The 13,394-nt window shown below is 40.5% G+C and overlaps 1 protein-coding gene across 2 annotated transcripts in view; it reads right to left on the bottom strand.

The window, feature by feature from the left end:
• Window positions 1-12,695, bottom strand: part of galnt1 (UDP-N-acetyl-alpha-D-galactosamine:polypeptide N-acetylgalactosaminyltransferase 1) — a 55,620-nt gene extending 42,925 nt beyond the window's left edge. Inside the window, exon 1 of one of the 2 annotated variants that reach the window (XM_072460193.1) lies at window positions 12,325-12,695. The gene's annotated coding sequence lies outside the window, so the exon portion shown is untranslated. The remainder of the gene's footprint in view (window positions 1-12,324) is intronic. The other variant, XM_072460192.1, reaches the window with a different exon arrangement.
• Window positions 12,696-13,394: the final 699 nt, after the last annotated feature.

The raw sequence follows: 13,394 nt of genomic DNA, 5'->3' as shown, positions 1-13,394 counted from the left end.
ATCTCTTTTTAAAGCGACCCATAATTAGGCTTAACCTCGGCACGCTAATACGTATTAATTTTGGCCCCAATTAAGTTTGGGCACCCTGATATAGTCACTGTCTCTGGGCTACTTACTTTGCCAAATCTCCAAATCTCTGTAGAGTTAAGTAAGTATATTTAAGAAGTTGTTTTGGTGTTAATAATCATGGTATTTTCTGTCACTGCTATATCATGCCATGTACATTTGCTTCACTACCAACGGAAAATCTGTCCTTTGTCCAAATCTGCTGTCGCCATGTCTCAGAATCCTCACCCCAGCACCAAGCATTTACCCCACATCAAACCTTTCAGAACGTTGTCATGGATACAGAGCTCCCTAAGGCCCTCCTGGTGCCGGTTCCAGACTCTGAACTGGAGGAGGCTTTAACAGAAGCGTTGTCCCATCATCAACAAGCTAAAGCTCACTGACCTGCCGCCTTACTCATGATATGTCCTATTACTGTTGTCAAAACTTTAAAAATCAGCTGCTAATCCATTTAGATTATTTGTGAAAAGTTTTAAACAACTTTAAGCTTTACCCGAACTATTGTTGTTTACTTTGTTGGGGACAGTGCATATCAAACATACATGCCGTAAACACGCAACCCATTGTCCCACATTCACACCCGCATTCATACAGGACCCAGGACCTTCTTGCTGTGAAGCGAGCGTGCTAACTACTCCACTACTGTGCTGCCCCTTGTAACACATAGCATAGTAAGTTAAAGAAAGTGCTATTATTTGGTGTTGAAGATTACATTCTACAGTCTAAAAAGAGCATTTCTTGTTATTGTGGTATTGAAATCAGCATCGAGTTTCAAAAAGCATCAAGATCAAGTTTGACATTTCAGTATCAGACCCCAACTTTCTATAAATCCACTAAATAAACTAAAGCGGGATGGGGATACTATTAATCACATATACAACCGCACTGATACAGGGAAGTACTTGGTAACAGTGTATTTTCAGTATATACAAAAGGCTAATTAAACACGACTGATTGCCAATAGTTAAGTGTCTACTGTGTTGTATGTTTATGGTGTGACTGTCCATTCATCCATCTTGATAATGATTCCCTGAGGCAATCGGTTTGGTTCTGACGTGAACGCAGATTTCACAACTTTAAAACACCGCCTTGAACGTCTGCTCTCATTTAATTGGTCTCTTTCCAATCATTGCAACACAGAATGGACTTGACATTGCCCAATTTAGAGCAGCCGGACTTTGAAAATGATGCAAAGCCTGTCCGTTTCCACTAAATATTCGGCGTGCGAGGCCGGTGAGCACAGTTCTCAATTACGCAGGTTTGTCGGGCTGATGAATTATGCACATACGTTAGCTCACCTCTGTGCGGCCGCAGCACACACGTTTGTCAGGACACGGTCATAAAGGCCCGTGGGGGTTTATCTGTTCTCCATACGCCCTGCCCAAGAGTCCTCTGCTCGTTTATACGGGGGAAACAATGGAAAAGGTTCACGGTAAAACGGTTACGGGCAAATGGGGCTATGGGGAAACTAACAAAATAGCTGGAAATGATAGCGATTTTACAGTGCAGTTTCAAATGTAGTCTCGGTACTTGGGAAAAGGCACGACGTTGACGCAGCACTGATTCAAATACAACGATTAATCAACATTGTTCCATGATTCTATTTACGAGACAAAATAGTACTAGTTTCGTCAATATTGCGTTACCATTACTATGTACGTCTTGGTCTTAGTTCTAATGCAGATAAAGCTCAAAAAATACAATAAGAAAGATAATGAAAAAGTCAAAATCAGCCGTGTTTGTGTAATTTCTTCAGTGGAAACTTGCTCTGTTGAGTATGTAATTTTGGAATAGATGATTATCTGGGTATCTATATTTTTACTAAATAAAAAGCAACTGGACTTTTTGGAGAATCAGGATAGATTTTGTGACATTATTATTAAAATTGCAATTAAGAATGCTCAGCTATAGCCATTTAGCATTATACTATACTATAATAATGCCATTTATTGTTAAAGCTTTGTTGAATTAAGTGAATATCACATTTACCGCATCAACTGTGACTTAAACTGGAACCAAACCTGGACTACAACAGGCCTTAACTAGGACTGGAACAGGATTAACCCAGGCCTAAAAAAAGAACCAAGTCTTCATCGGGACTAAACTAAAATAACGAGAACCTTTGAAGAATGTGTTGTTAAGTCTAGGGTGACTATAACGTCTTGTGAGGAATGGAAAATATACAAAGTAGTACATTAGTAAAAGCAGCTGTGTAAACAGTATCTGAGTCACACAAACACTGTTCAGTTTTGGATAAAGCTCTTTGAATTGTAGATCTGTAAATCTCCTCAAATCCAGTCTGGGCTTTTGATTTAGCATCTTTATTACTGAGGCACAACATCTCAGGATTTTGTGGGTTTTCTTCGGCTTCAGAGAATAATTTGCTCAAAGATGGGATTTGGGGATGCATTTTTTTGCAATCATTCACTATTGTTACAGGAACAAGCAATGAAAAAAGTCTCAAGATTTTTTGTTATGGTGCAGTGAATGATCAAACGTATAATAAATAAAAAGGGAAATGTTATTGCTTAACCTTAAATGTTCCACAGTAAGAATGCATGTATTTTTGAGCAGGAAAACATGAAATGCAAGCTAGATGTTTAATGCTATGCGTGAAACATAAACAAACGTGATCAGAATAAAAGGTCAGCTATTGTGAACGAGTATTGTCTGGTTCTGCTGGTAATCACATTTTGTACAATCGTTTCTGAAAAAGGTGACAAATACTTCCTACTTTCCTACTTACGTCCTTCCTCCTTCTTTGGACAAGAGTACAAACGATCACCAGGGAAACTACCTCTTCCTGTCCGGTCAGGAGTTACAAGCTAATATAGACATACGGACAGTTTACACACGAAGATAATGAGCTTAAAGTAAGTTACTAGAGCTGCCAGTGCTGCTGCGTCTCTAATATTATGTGGTGTGTGTGGCCCCTGAGTCAGAGGATGAGTAGTGGTGCAGGATAATGCTGTTGGATTTCACTCAAGCTAAGAATACAGCATTGGCAGGTTCAGGCTCGGGCAAATAGAAAAATAGGATTTAGTCATTAAGCTTAAAGAAGATAATCAAGTCTCCATAACAAGCTTTCACTGGTGAAAGAACAGAACAACTCTGTGGCATTGGTGAGATCTGTGTTACAAACGATTATACACACCATCTATGGTATGGATTTAGAGTTTAAAATAAATACTTCTGTTTGTTAATATCACAGGCTCAGTCTTGGTAGGGCATCCCAAATAAATGTATATTACAATAATGTACAAAGTACATTATAATAAACAAACAGCTGAACTGAACTACAAACTCCTTGGTTCATGACTGACTCGGCACATTTGTGTTTTGTTTCTTCTTAACAATGTGGTCAAGTTTATAAATTGTAAAAGCATTTACTGGGATTATCTTGTGTTTTGGTTCGGTGACATGATATGCTCTTCCATATTATCACATTATCAATATTTTAACATACTTACTGTAACTAACTCAAAAACTACAGTAACTAACTAACTAACTAACTCATGTTATGTATCAATTAATATTACCATTACTAAATCCAAATAAGGCAAGACTAAGATTACAAATCTGTAAGACTATGATTACACATTTGTAATCATAGTCTTGCCTTATCAGCCAAGTTAGAAGCTTCCTTGACTTACAAATGTGTAAATACTCAAGCTGAAGAAGCTTCCTTGGCATAATAGCTTAGAATTGTTCAATTTAACTCACAAAAAGGCACAATTTATTTCACTAGTCAACAATTGAAAACGTAATCCCTGACTTGTACTAAAATAATAGCTTCTCTTTGCATGCAGGACCTTACCTTTCCACTTTATTTGTTATGATTATTGGGGCAGAAAGGTGAACAGGCTGACATTCACCAGCACTGGCGGCAGTGGGAGTACAGCACTTCATTTCACGGCTGGAAACAGAAGAAAGCGCTCGCTGATAAGACCAAGAGTGCAACTGAATCATCGCAAACGCTCTGGACAGCACGAGATCAGGCCCTGGCATGACAGAGATTTAACCAGCACGAAGAGGCTATTTGTCATGTTGTGCGGGCAGCAGATGAACACACACACACACACAGAGAGAGACACACACACACACGAGTCTGCAGTGCCAAGTTGGAAAGATGTGTAAAAGCTGGAGGCAATGAGCAGAGCACTGACAGATGCACGTTCAGGCGAGCAGCTCTTAACGATTGCTCACCTAAAAACCTGCGCCAGCCTCGGATCGCTTTAACCTGTGAAAAATGTGCAGCAACTTTTTCAGTGGAAACAAGGAGTTATGTTCAGACTTCTAGATCTGAGAGAAAGGTCCGGGCGAGCCAAGGAAAGAAGAGGCGATTGGACAAAAGAGAAATCCCGGCTGGTTCAGGGGCCGGCCGGTGGATAAAGCGGAGATGGGGCCAGACACTGCGAGTGAGTGAAGCAGTGACGCATCGCTGTCTGAAGAGTCCAGGATGTATTTCAGCAGCTCGTAAAACCTTTATAATCAGAAACAGGGCTTTTTGGGGTGATAAAAACTTAAAAGCATCACACTAGGTGCAACTACGGTGGTATTTTTTCAAAAGGTACTATATGTATTGTGATATTGTCAAAAGGGAAAATGCACTTTTTCTCTAAGAATGAATTAATATCCTTAAGGAGGACAAAGCCTCAATGGTCTGTTCCAATTGTTATACCACAATAGAGTCAGTCAATCTCAGTCTCATAATTCAAATCATATCCAACGTTATGTAGATTTGAACACAGAAACATAATAATTAGAGACACATTTTTCATCACTTTGCATTTTGTCGATTGTAAAACACAGTATTGATCTAAAACAGCTGAGTAGTAGAAACAAGTTCATTGGCTTCCAAACTGCAAAACTGATAAGCACCGCCTCTTCATGGTGATAAGCCCCGCCTCTGGGATGTGGGCAGGGATAGGGAGTAAGTGTAAACAGGACTTGGAGCATTCGAGCCTCAGTTGCAGGACAATAGTGAATGAACTCACATGCACGAGTCAATCAAAATACAACTCTGAGTGAACGAATGATGACAAAACATTATAACGAGGACAAAAGCTAATTATAATAATAATGACTGTAAATACAGGCAGTTGCATTCTCTTCAACAATTAGGGATAAGAAAACAAACACTTGACCAACCTAAGTCAAACATGCTCGTTTTGAAATATGTCCAATAGTCACAACCCAGTCAATTATTCACTGTGGTTACTAGAGTGGGCGACATGGCACTTCTGAGGACTCCGGCTCAACAGAACAGTGAAGAATATGAGTGTGCGACGAAGGGGAAGTCGACCCTGATCTTCTGCGATTTAGGATCACTTTGTAGTTGCCTATATTGTTCAGATTGTATGAGTATGTGAGTGACTGTATGAGTATGTGAGTCAACATGAAAATTACTTGTTTATACCAAGACCATAACATTACATGAACTTTGTGGGGCCAATTCCAGTTTGATCACGATTCTTGCACATATAAAGCTGCTTCTCCTTCTGTGGTGGCCATATCATGCCATAATCAATATTGCAACAAACGTAATACATCGCAATAACAGTAAAGGTCCTCCATCCGACAGAAATGTACTGTTTTTTAAATTAAAATGTTGAGCAGATAAAGATAATTTTAGTTTCCTTTTTCAGGTTAAATAAGCCTTGATTAGTATTAGTATTATTTAGTCTTATGCTAGCTATTTACTTTACTTTATTTTATTATTATTATTTTACTTTATTTCATTTCATTTATTTATCTTTTTTCCCCTCCATTCCCTATTAAGAGGAGTTTTGTTGATAAGAGTTTTTTTGTTTAGTTTATAAGAGTTCTTCTATTAACAGTGTTTTTTTTTGTAAACTTCCTATAAGTTATCTGTCCTTTCCCCTGTATCTACTGCGTTGTAACAACGAAATTTCCCCATGTGTGGACATTAAAGGATTATCTTATCTTATTTTATTTTATCTTATTTAGTCGCTTTTTTCATGTGATAAAGTGAAATCCATTTTGCCACAGCACAGATGTGTTTACAGTATTGTAAAAGCAGCACTTAGGGTCAAAATATGTCTGTCAATACCACTTTTATCATAGTAACATGGACCTTGCCTTCCTGTAGCAGAGTTTAGCACAGTGAGCCTTAACAGCTACACGTTTTGAGAACTAACTGAATTCACGTGTGCTATTCGCAGCCACAGGGGACGTCTCTGCTCTTCCTCACACATCACAACACGACTGGTTTGTGCACTAGAGCCATATTGAGACTAAGAGAGAGCTTCTTTCGCCGTCACTGCACCATTTTACACTCATTCGGCTGTGACAGAGACGTTTAGGAACGCTGCGTGGAAACAGATGATTAATTCACGCCAGAGGAGAAGACGAGTTGAGCTGGAGATGAAATAAACCTCTGCTGAATACGGGGCTCCTTATCGTTAAATCGAGCAGCGCGCGTATCCAGAAGGAACGGGGACTCTGAATCATCCCGATGGGCTCCGCAGACTAAATGTACGGAACATGTTGGAACCCTGTGTTTCTCCTTCTCCGAGGAGTCAAAGTACAGCCAACAGCAGGAGCGGGTTACATCACCGTGTGACAAATGCACAAAGATCAGCCTCTTGTGGGTTGCACTGTGTCAGAACTGTACCGTTATCAAATGCTGATGACATAATACTATAGCATAAGACATCTTCATCTCCGTCTGAAGAGGGGCTACATCAGGATTTAACCAGGTCTAAGTCTGGACTAAACCCGTACTACTCCATGTCTAAAGAATGTGAATAATATGCAAAAGTAGGACTAAAACAGCTGGTCTAAACATGACTTACCAGGTCACTTGTCGTCCATTAGAAATCGTAATGTTTTAATGTCAAAAAAATAAATTGACTGGGAAAAAACCACAAGAGCAAATAAAAATCACTTACACCCGTGTTCCTATTTTTACGGTTCATTTTTAGTCTTTGTAAATAGTTCAAATCATGATTATACTACTCAAAATTGCTATTCTAATTGCACAATTGTCAAATCGCAAAGGCAGAAATAATTAAAATAGAAAGTCCTTATCAAAGAACGCAATATCTTGTCTTGGAAATCTCGTTATACCCGTCGTTTTGACATTCTGACATTCTTGTTTCCGTTTATCAGTTCATATTGAATCTTCTCTTAAATGTTCATGCTCCTGGAATGGAGTGTGCACAGAATCCTACTTTTTAAAACATATATATCGCAAAATCAATCACAATATATGTCAGGAAAACCGCTGCCATTTTCCCCCCAACATATTTCTATACGTCTTCCACCTCTGCTTAACACACAACCTTCACGTTTAAACCACTACGCACCGCATTCAATATCTGCGTTGCCTTTCATTCATACTGTGCATTCTGCTGCACACGTTGACTTTATTTGCATTGGCCTACGGTTGCCTGTGGGGAGAGCAGGGACTTGGCCAGGCTCCCCGGTGGCACTAGCTGACCCACTTTAACGCAACTCTATCCCTAAAGTGACCGACTGCAAGCCATAGGGCACACACACACACACACACACACACACACAGCTACACACACACAAAGCTACGCACACACACACACACACGCACTGCTGCTCGACTTCAAAGGCGGAGATACAGAGGAGAGCGAACAAACTGCGAAACGTCGCCGATGCCTATCACTCCCCTCGTTGCCCCTCACTTTGTGGAGAAGCCACCAATAAGCTCGATGCTATCTGACGTGTCTAAAGGAGCAATCGCTGTCCGCACAGTTCTCCGAGCACGCACTTGAGTTTGGGGCAGAAAAGCAGTATTTACCAGTTACAAAATAAACAGGATAGCTTTAGGATGATAGGTCGAGGAATGTGGGTGGTTTGGGGTAAATACTGGAAGCGTTTTACCTTTGGCAACATAATCTTGACATTATGGGAGGATCAGTTCGGACATCGTGATTTTTTTTCTAAGGTTTTATTTAGGTTTTGGGGACAGCCTGTACTTTGTTGATTAATCTGTTTTATCATAATCAGTTTTAGGTACTAGTCTTTGGGAAAACTCACATTAAATCAATATTGGGTTGGGAGAATAATTGTCATCATGCCAAATTTGTGATGTTGCAGATTAGGCAGTGATTTTAGTAGAGATTATGTTTTCAATTACTTGACTAGTCAAACTATTATTTCTACAAAGACCTTACACGGTCAACAAAATAAAAGGTGGAAACATGGTGAGTGAAAGTAGATAGAGAATATGTATGAATAACGTGTATTATTGAAGAAAATTTAAAAATAATTTAGTCTTTTTTGACATGTTGATTTAGTTATGACTTTTTTCTTTGTTTTACAGTCTGTACAATCAAAATAATTATCGCAATGATCAAAATCCAATCACGATTATTTATAATTTCTCATAGTTGTCTAGTCACGATTAGCTTTATCGTTGCAGCCCTATTGCAGATCAATAATAACACATGGTACACAAGACACTGCATTAAAATGATGGAAAGGGAGAGCCATTTGTAACACTACCAGTAATTAAATCCTAAAATGTGTTGGCAACCTACAAAATGTTTGCGGATCCTTTCCAGTCTTTTTTGTCTCTCTAAAGCCAAATCTGCTCAGTTTAGTTCCTCATCACAGTCTAACGTTTCACTTTCTTTGTACAGACAATAGTGTGTGACAAAACAAAGCTCCGTGGTCTGAGTCTGGTGCAGTCCACGGCGCAGAGTGCTGTTTCTGTGCCTGTGTGTGTCCTGGTGCAGGGGACAGGGCCTGGAGGAAGGAACAATGACATTCCTGTGCTCCAAGCTCCAGGTGGCTGTGGAAACCCAATCCCAAAGCAAGAGCGGCTGGCACACAGCGAGCCGGGCCCAGTGCTGCTGCCTCCCTCCTGAGACACGGGCCAGAATAGCACTATTGTTCACGCCTGGAGCAAGAAACCAACCCAAGTGCACCTCTACGACAAAGACCCCCAGCAACAAACATCCTACACTATTCACCAAGAGCGCTATTCAAATGTTTGGATACGAGGTGGGAGATATTCACCCCAAAAAAATCCTGATATCGCTTTTGTTTTGGAGCATTAAAATGAGAATATCGCTCATAAACTGTTGACAAATGGCAGCAAAAAGAGCAGATTGAAATAAAACAAACAGAAACGTTCAGAACTACTTCCAAACAAAAACATACAGTGATAGTTTTGGACATTTGCGCTTAATTTGACAGTCCATTTACCTTTGTACGATACTTGAACTTCAACCTTGACATTAGTGGTACATTTGAGCACATTTCTGGTGGATTGCGAAAATATTGTGAATATAGTCATCGGGATGGTAACTATCAATGTAACATGTTCTTTTTGTGCTCTTTTGAACAAATGAATGTGACGTAGGGGAAAGTAGAACGGCAACACAACATGGAATATGACCCAGGGATAATCTGCCTATGTTGTTATATTGTGAGTTTTTAAAGCACCTCTCTATGTTCATTGACATCCAGGTTACCTTTTCCAGCCCACTCTTCTCATTGGTCAACCTCAACAATAACAGAATAACAGAAACGTCTGAAATCTCAGCTGAAGCGAGTTCGAAAAATGTAACCTATGTTTTGAAAGATTGTGATGCATTATTGTCATAAAACCATCCAGTGTGTGATAAGCGTGGCTCGTGGACCTGTTAATTAAAATGTGCTGCCTTATTATCGAGATCAATCTTATATCGATCTTTCGATTTTTGGCACAGCCGTATGTTGAACTGCAGTTTAGACCTCTACACTGACCTCTATAGTGACTGAGGGCTAATGGTGCATCTGAGTTTCAAAGAAGTACAACAATAATGTTCCATTATTTTCCTGGCCTGGTTCACCACTGCAGATGTGATAAACTGACATTTGGAAAAAAAGCAGGTCCATCGGTTTTGACTTTCAGATGGATAATAACCATGTGTCTTCTGCACTGGTGGGCTTAATGCCCTGAACACTCCACGCTCACAGGAGCAGCTCCTGATGCTACATTTAGGAACACCTTTGGAGAGAGGTCATTCTTCTACACCTGCACCAGGCTCTGGAACGATGCCCATTTAAAACAAAGGATACAGACTGTTTTTGACTGGAAGCTACACCTGTAGTCTCTGGCTGAACTGTGTGTGTGGGTCATCGTAGTATCTGTGGTTGTCTGCTCCTGTCTTCTGTATTTTATCTGAGTCACGTTAGATTATTATTGACCTTTTGAATGTATACAACTACAATCAAATTAAGTTCATTTTAAATTTAGGTTACAATGTACCCTTTAGCACCCCTGTAGACATGGGTTTGGGACAAATGCGTGGGATTCTTGCAGCAGTTCATACCTCAGTCTTCTCCCAAACGTCACTGCCCCGGGACGTGTTTCAAATGTGACCTTTAAACAGAATTCTATTAAAACATAAATGACAAATCGCAAGGCTCTTGTCCCACCAAGCCCCAACTGTAACCCAAAATTACATGTGGGAAAACTGACCCTCTCTGAGCCTATAAAAGCAGTGTACCACAACCTGAAAACACAGAGTGGGCAGGAAACGCATCATGCCGACTTCATGGCCTTGAAATGAGGAACATGATTCATTTCCTTCCAATGTTGCATGGTTGGTTTCTGCCTTTACAGAGCCTAGGGTTAAAACACGGGATCACAACGCTGATCAAGAGAAAAGTATAACATCAACCGACTCTGACGGCTTTGTTACATGAAGTGAGTGTTCAAATATTAACCAGGAGGTAGTCTGGAGTCAGCACATAGCCTCAGAAGCCGATCAAAGGTATGAGAGTGACACCGTACGTATTGTCCTTCTCCTTGCCACACGCACTTGGAATGAATAATACATCACTTGCCGTTAAGATGACAAGTTAATTTTGTTGGTTGCCTGTCAGGTCCACATCTTTATAACAGGCAAACTGGTTCACAAATGATAGAGAAGACAATCTATTACCTCTTAGTCTCCGGATAATTACAAGGTTGTTAATGCGTTCACCCTCGTATGCGTCCAGACTATTAACACACACGAGCCTGGAGGTTGTGCAAAAAGGTTTCAGCACCGGGGGCTATGTCAAAATATGTATAATATCACAATTGTTGATCGGGAAATATGCAAAATCAGAATAGCGAGTGTATCGTCTATTAGAGCAGCAACTAACGATTATTTTATTATTTCTTTTGTACATTGAGACTTTTTCAATACATCATCAACAAAATACAGATTGGAATAGGGTTAGGTTGTATATGTTTTAGAATCTGTGCCGTTCAAATAATTATTACGATTATCAAAATAGAACTACGACTATTAGATTGGATTAGTTGATTAATTGTTGCAGCCCTATTATCTATAATTAGAAGAACTGACCTATAATTTCTGCCCTTTTGTGGTTCATTTCATGGTGCATTTTGCATTTCGCTCTAGACCTCAAACAAGACATACAGATATATTGATTTAAGCACATTTTTGATGCATTGTTAAAATATACTCAACACAAAACAAAAAACCAAGATATTCATTTTGGTCAGTGTCACCCTCACTCCTCGCTTCAACCATGACCTACAACAGTCTCCAAGTGATTGAATTACACACAATGTAATTCAATCTTCTTCAACATATTGGGATGTTAAAGCAAACAGGGTCAGAGAGAGAGCACACTGGTTTGTGAAATCCTCTGACCTTTAGGAACACACCAGAGCAGAAGCAGCACTGCATCTCCTGACATCTGTGTGTGTTGTAAATGATGCCCACTGTCCACAGGAAGTGCCTTTTTATGGTGGGGCAGTTTAGCCTCATTGCAAAGTAATGAGATGATACTACTTCCCCCATTCATTGGTATAATCTGACTGAAAAAGTAGAGAATCTTTTCAGCAAATGTAGGGCACAAGCAGTTGTGCCTTTTAGAGTCATTGGACTGGGCACATGGTCACTGGAGGCTTGACTGTGGATGAGTTCACACTTCATTATTTGGTCCTAAATTGATTCCATTTTAATACAGGTGAGGATTAGGTTTGGTCCTGTTTTAGTCCTGGTTTAACTGCGTGTTTAGTCCAGGTTTAGTGGCACTTTTGATGCGGTGAGATAGTGTGATCGCTGATGTGAGTGGCATTTCATGCCCGTTGCTTGGCTGCTTCTGTCAACAAGCACCTTGAGGCATAGCGCAGCCCGCTGCTGCCCGCAGATAACGAGACTGTTCCACCGGCCAAAAACCATCACGGCTTTGACATTGAAGCTGCACATTTGATCAAACAAGGACAACTACATAAAGCGGCTTGCTTACCGAGAGTGGTGCTTCGACCCGCTGCTGTGGCGCAAACCCGCAGGCTAAACGCAGAGGACCGCGCAGTGCCGCCGCCGCCGCACAAACTATCACTGCTAAGTTAGCGGGCTAGCTAGCTTAGCGAGCTAACTAAGGGGGGAGTGTGGTACCTCTCTGTCGTCGAGACGAACCGGTCTCCCCAAAATCCAAAGCGCAGTGAAAGCCAGTTTCTTGTTTTGCGCACGCTGAGAGCGCAGTCCACTGTCCTGTGCGGCGGCGCTAAGATACATCCATTTACGAGGAGCGTGGAGCGGATCCTCAGGGGCTGAGCAGTGTCTCTGAGGCAGCGGAGGTGCAGCCTCTGCCTGACTCTCTGTGACTGAAGCTGCTCTGCTGATGTGCACCGCAAACACAAGCAGCATCACTGTTCTGGAGTCATCTGTGATCCCTCCCTCACCAAGCAACCCGGAACAAATACACCGTTCTGTGGCTCTGGTTCTGCATACTTACTTTTATAGTCACACATTTCATCTTATGGTCATTCAGAAGCAAAATGCCCAGAGTGGATGTTATAAGCGTCTTATAAACACAACTGCGCGCTGCATACTTTATAATTACAACTGTATTACAATTATAGCGCCTATAATGAGTTAGACCTACTGACCTACTCCAATGGGCATTGTACATGCACATTTTAAAACTACACTGGCTGCTTAATATTTCAGCTAATCATATAAAATGAAAGCATTTGTTCAGGTGTTTTATTGCTTACAGACAGGCTTGCCGCCTCATAGACTTGATTTGTAATTTGGCCTCTGCAAACATTGACATTGGGCCTAATATTGCAGAATTAGCCTAAGTTTCTCAACCCCCGTGATGGGCCTTGACCTAAGAATCAGAAAAGGTTTATTGTCATTGTCATTGAACACAGTTCAAACATATGAGCTTGTCTTGGCGCTAAGGTGCAACATAAAACAATGAATAATAAAATAATAATAATAGCAACGTCTATAGAGTCAAATATGGCATGCATAAATTAAGGATGTACTCATAAAATAAGGAAAATAATTGTCTCAGTATGTACCCAGATA

This window comes from Eucyclogobius newberryi, unplaced genomic scaffold (genome assembly GCF_026437365.1).
Source record: "Eucyclogobius newberryi isolate DKJ021-1_F unplaced genomic scaffold, fEucNew1.0.hap1 SCAF_3, whole genome shotgun sequence".
In the NCBI taxonomy this organism is placed as follows: domain Eukaryota; kingdom Metazoa; phylum Chordata; class Actinopteri; order Gobiiformes; family Gobiidae; genus Eucyclogobius; species Eucyclogobius newberryi.
The sequence above is the reverse complement of the archived record's forward strand: the minus strand, read 5'-3'. Positions and strand labels throughout refer to the sequence as shown.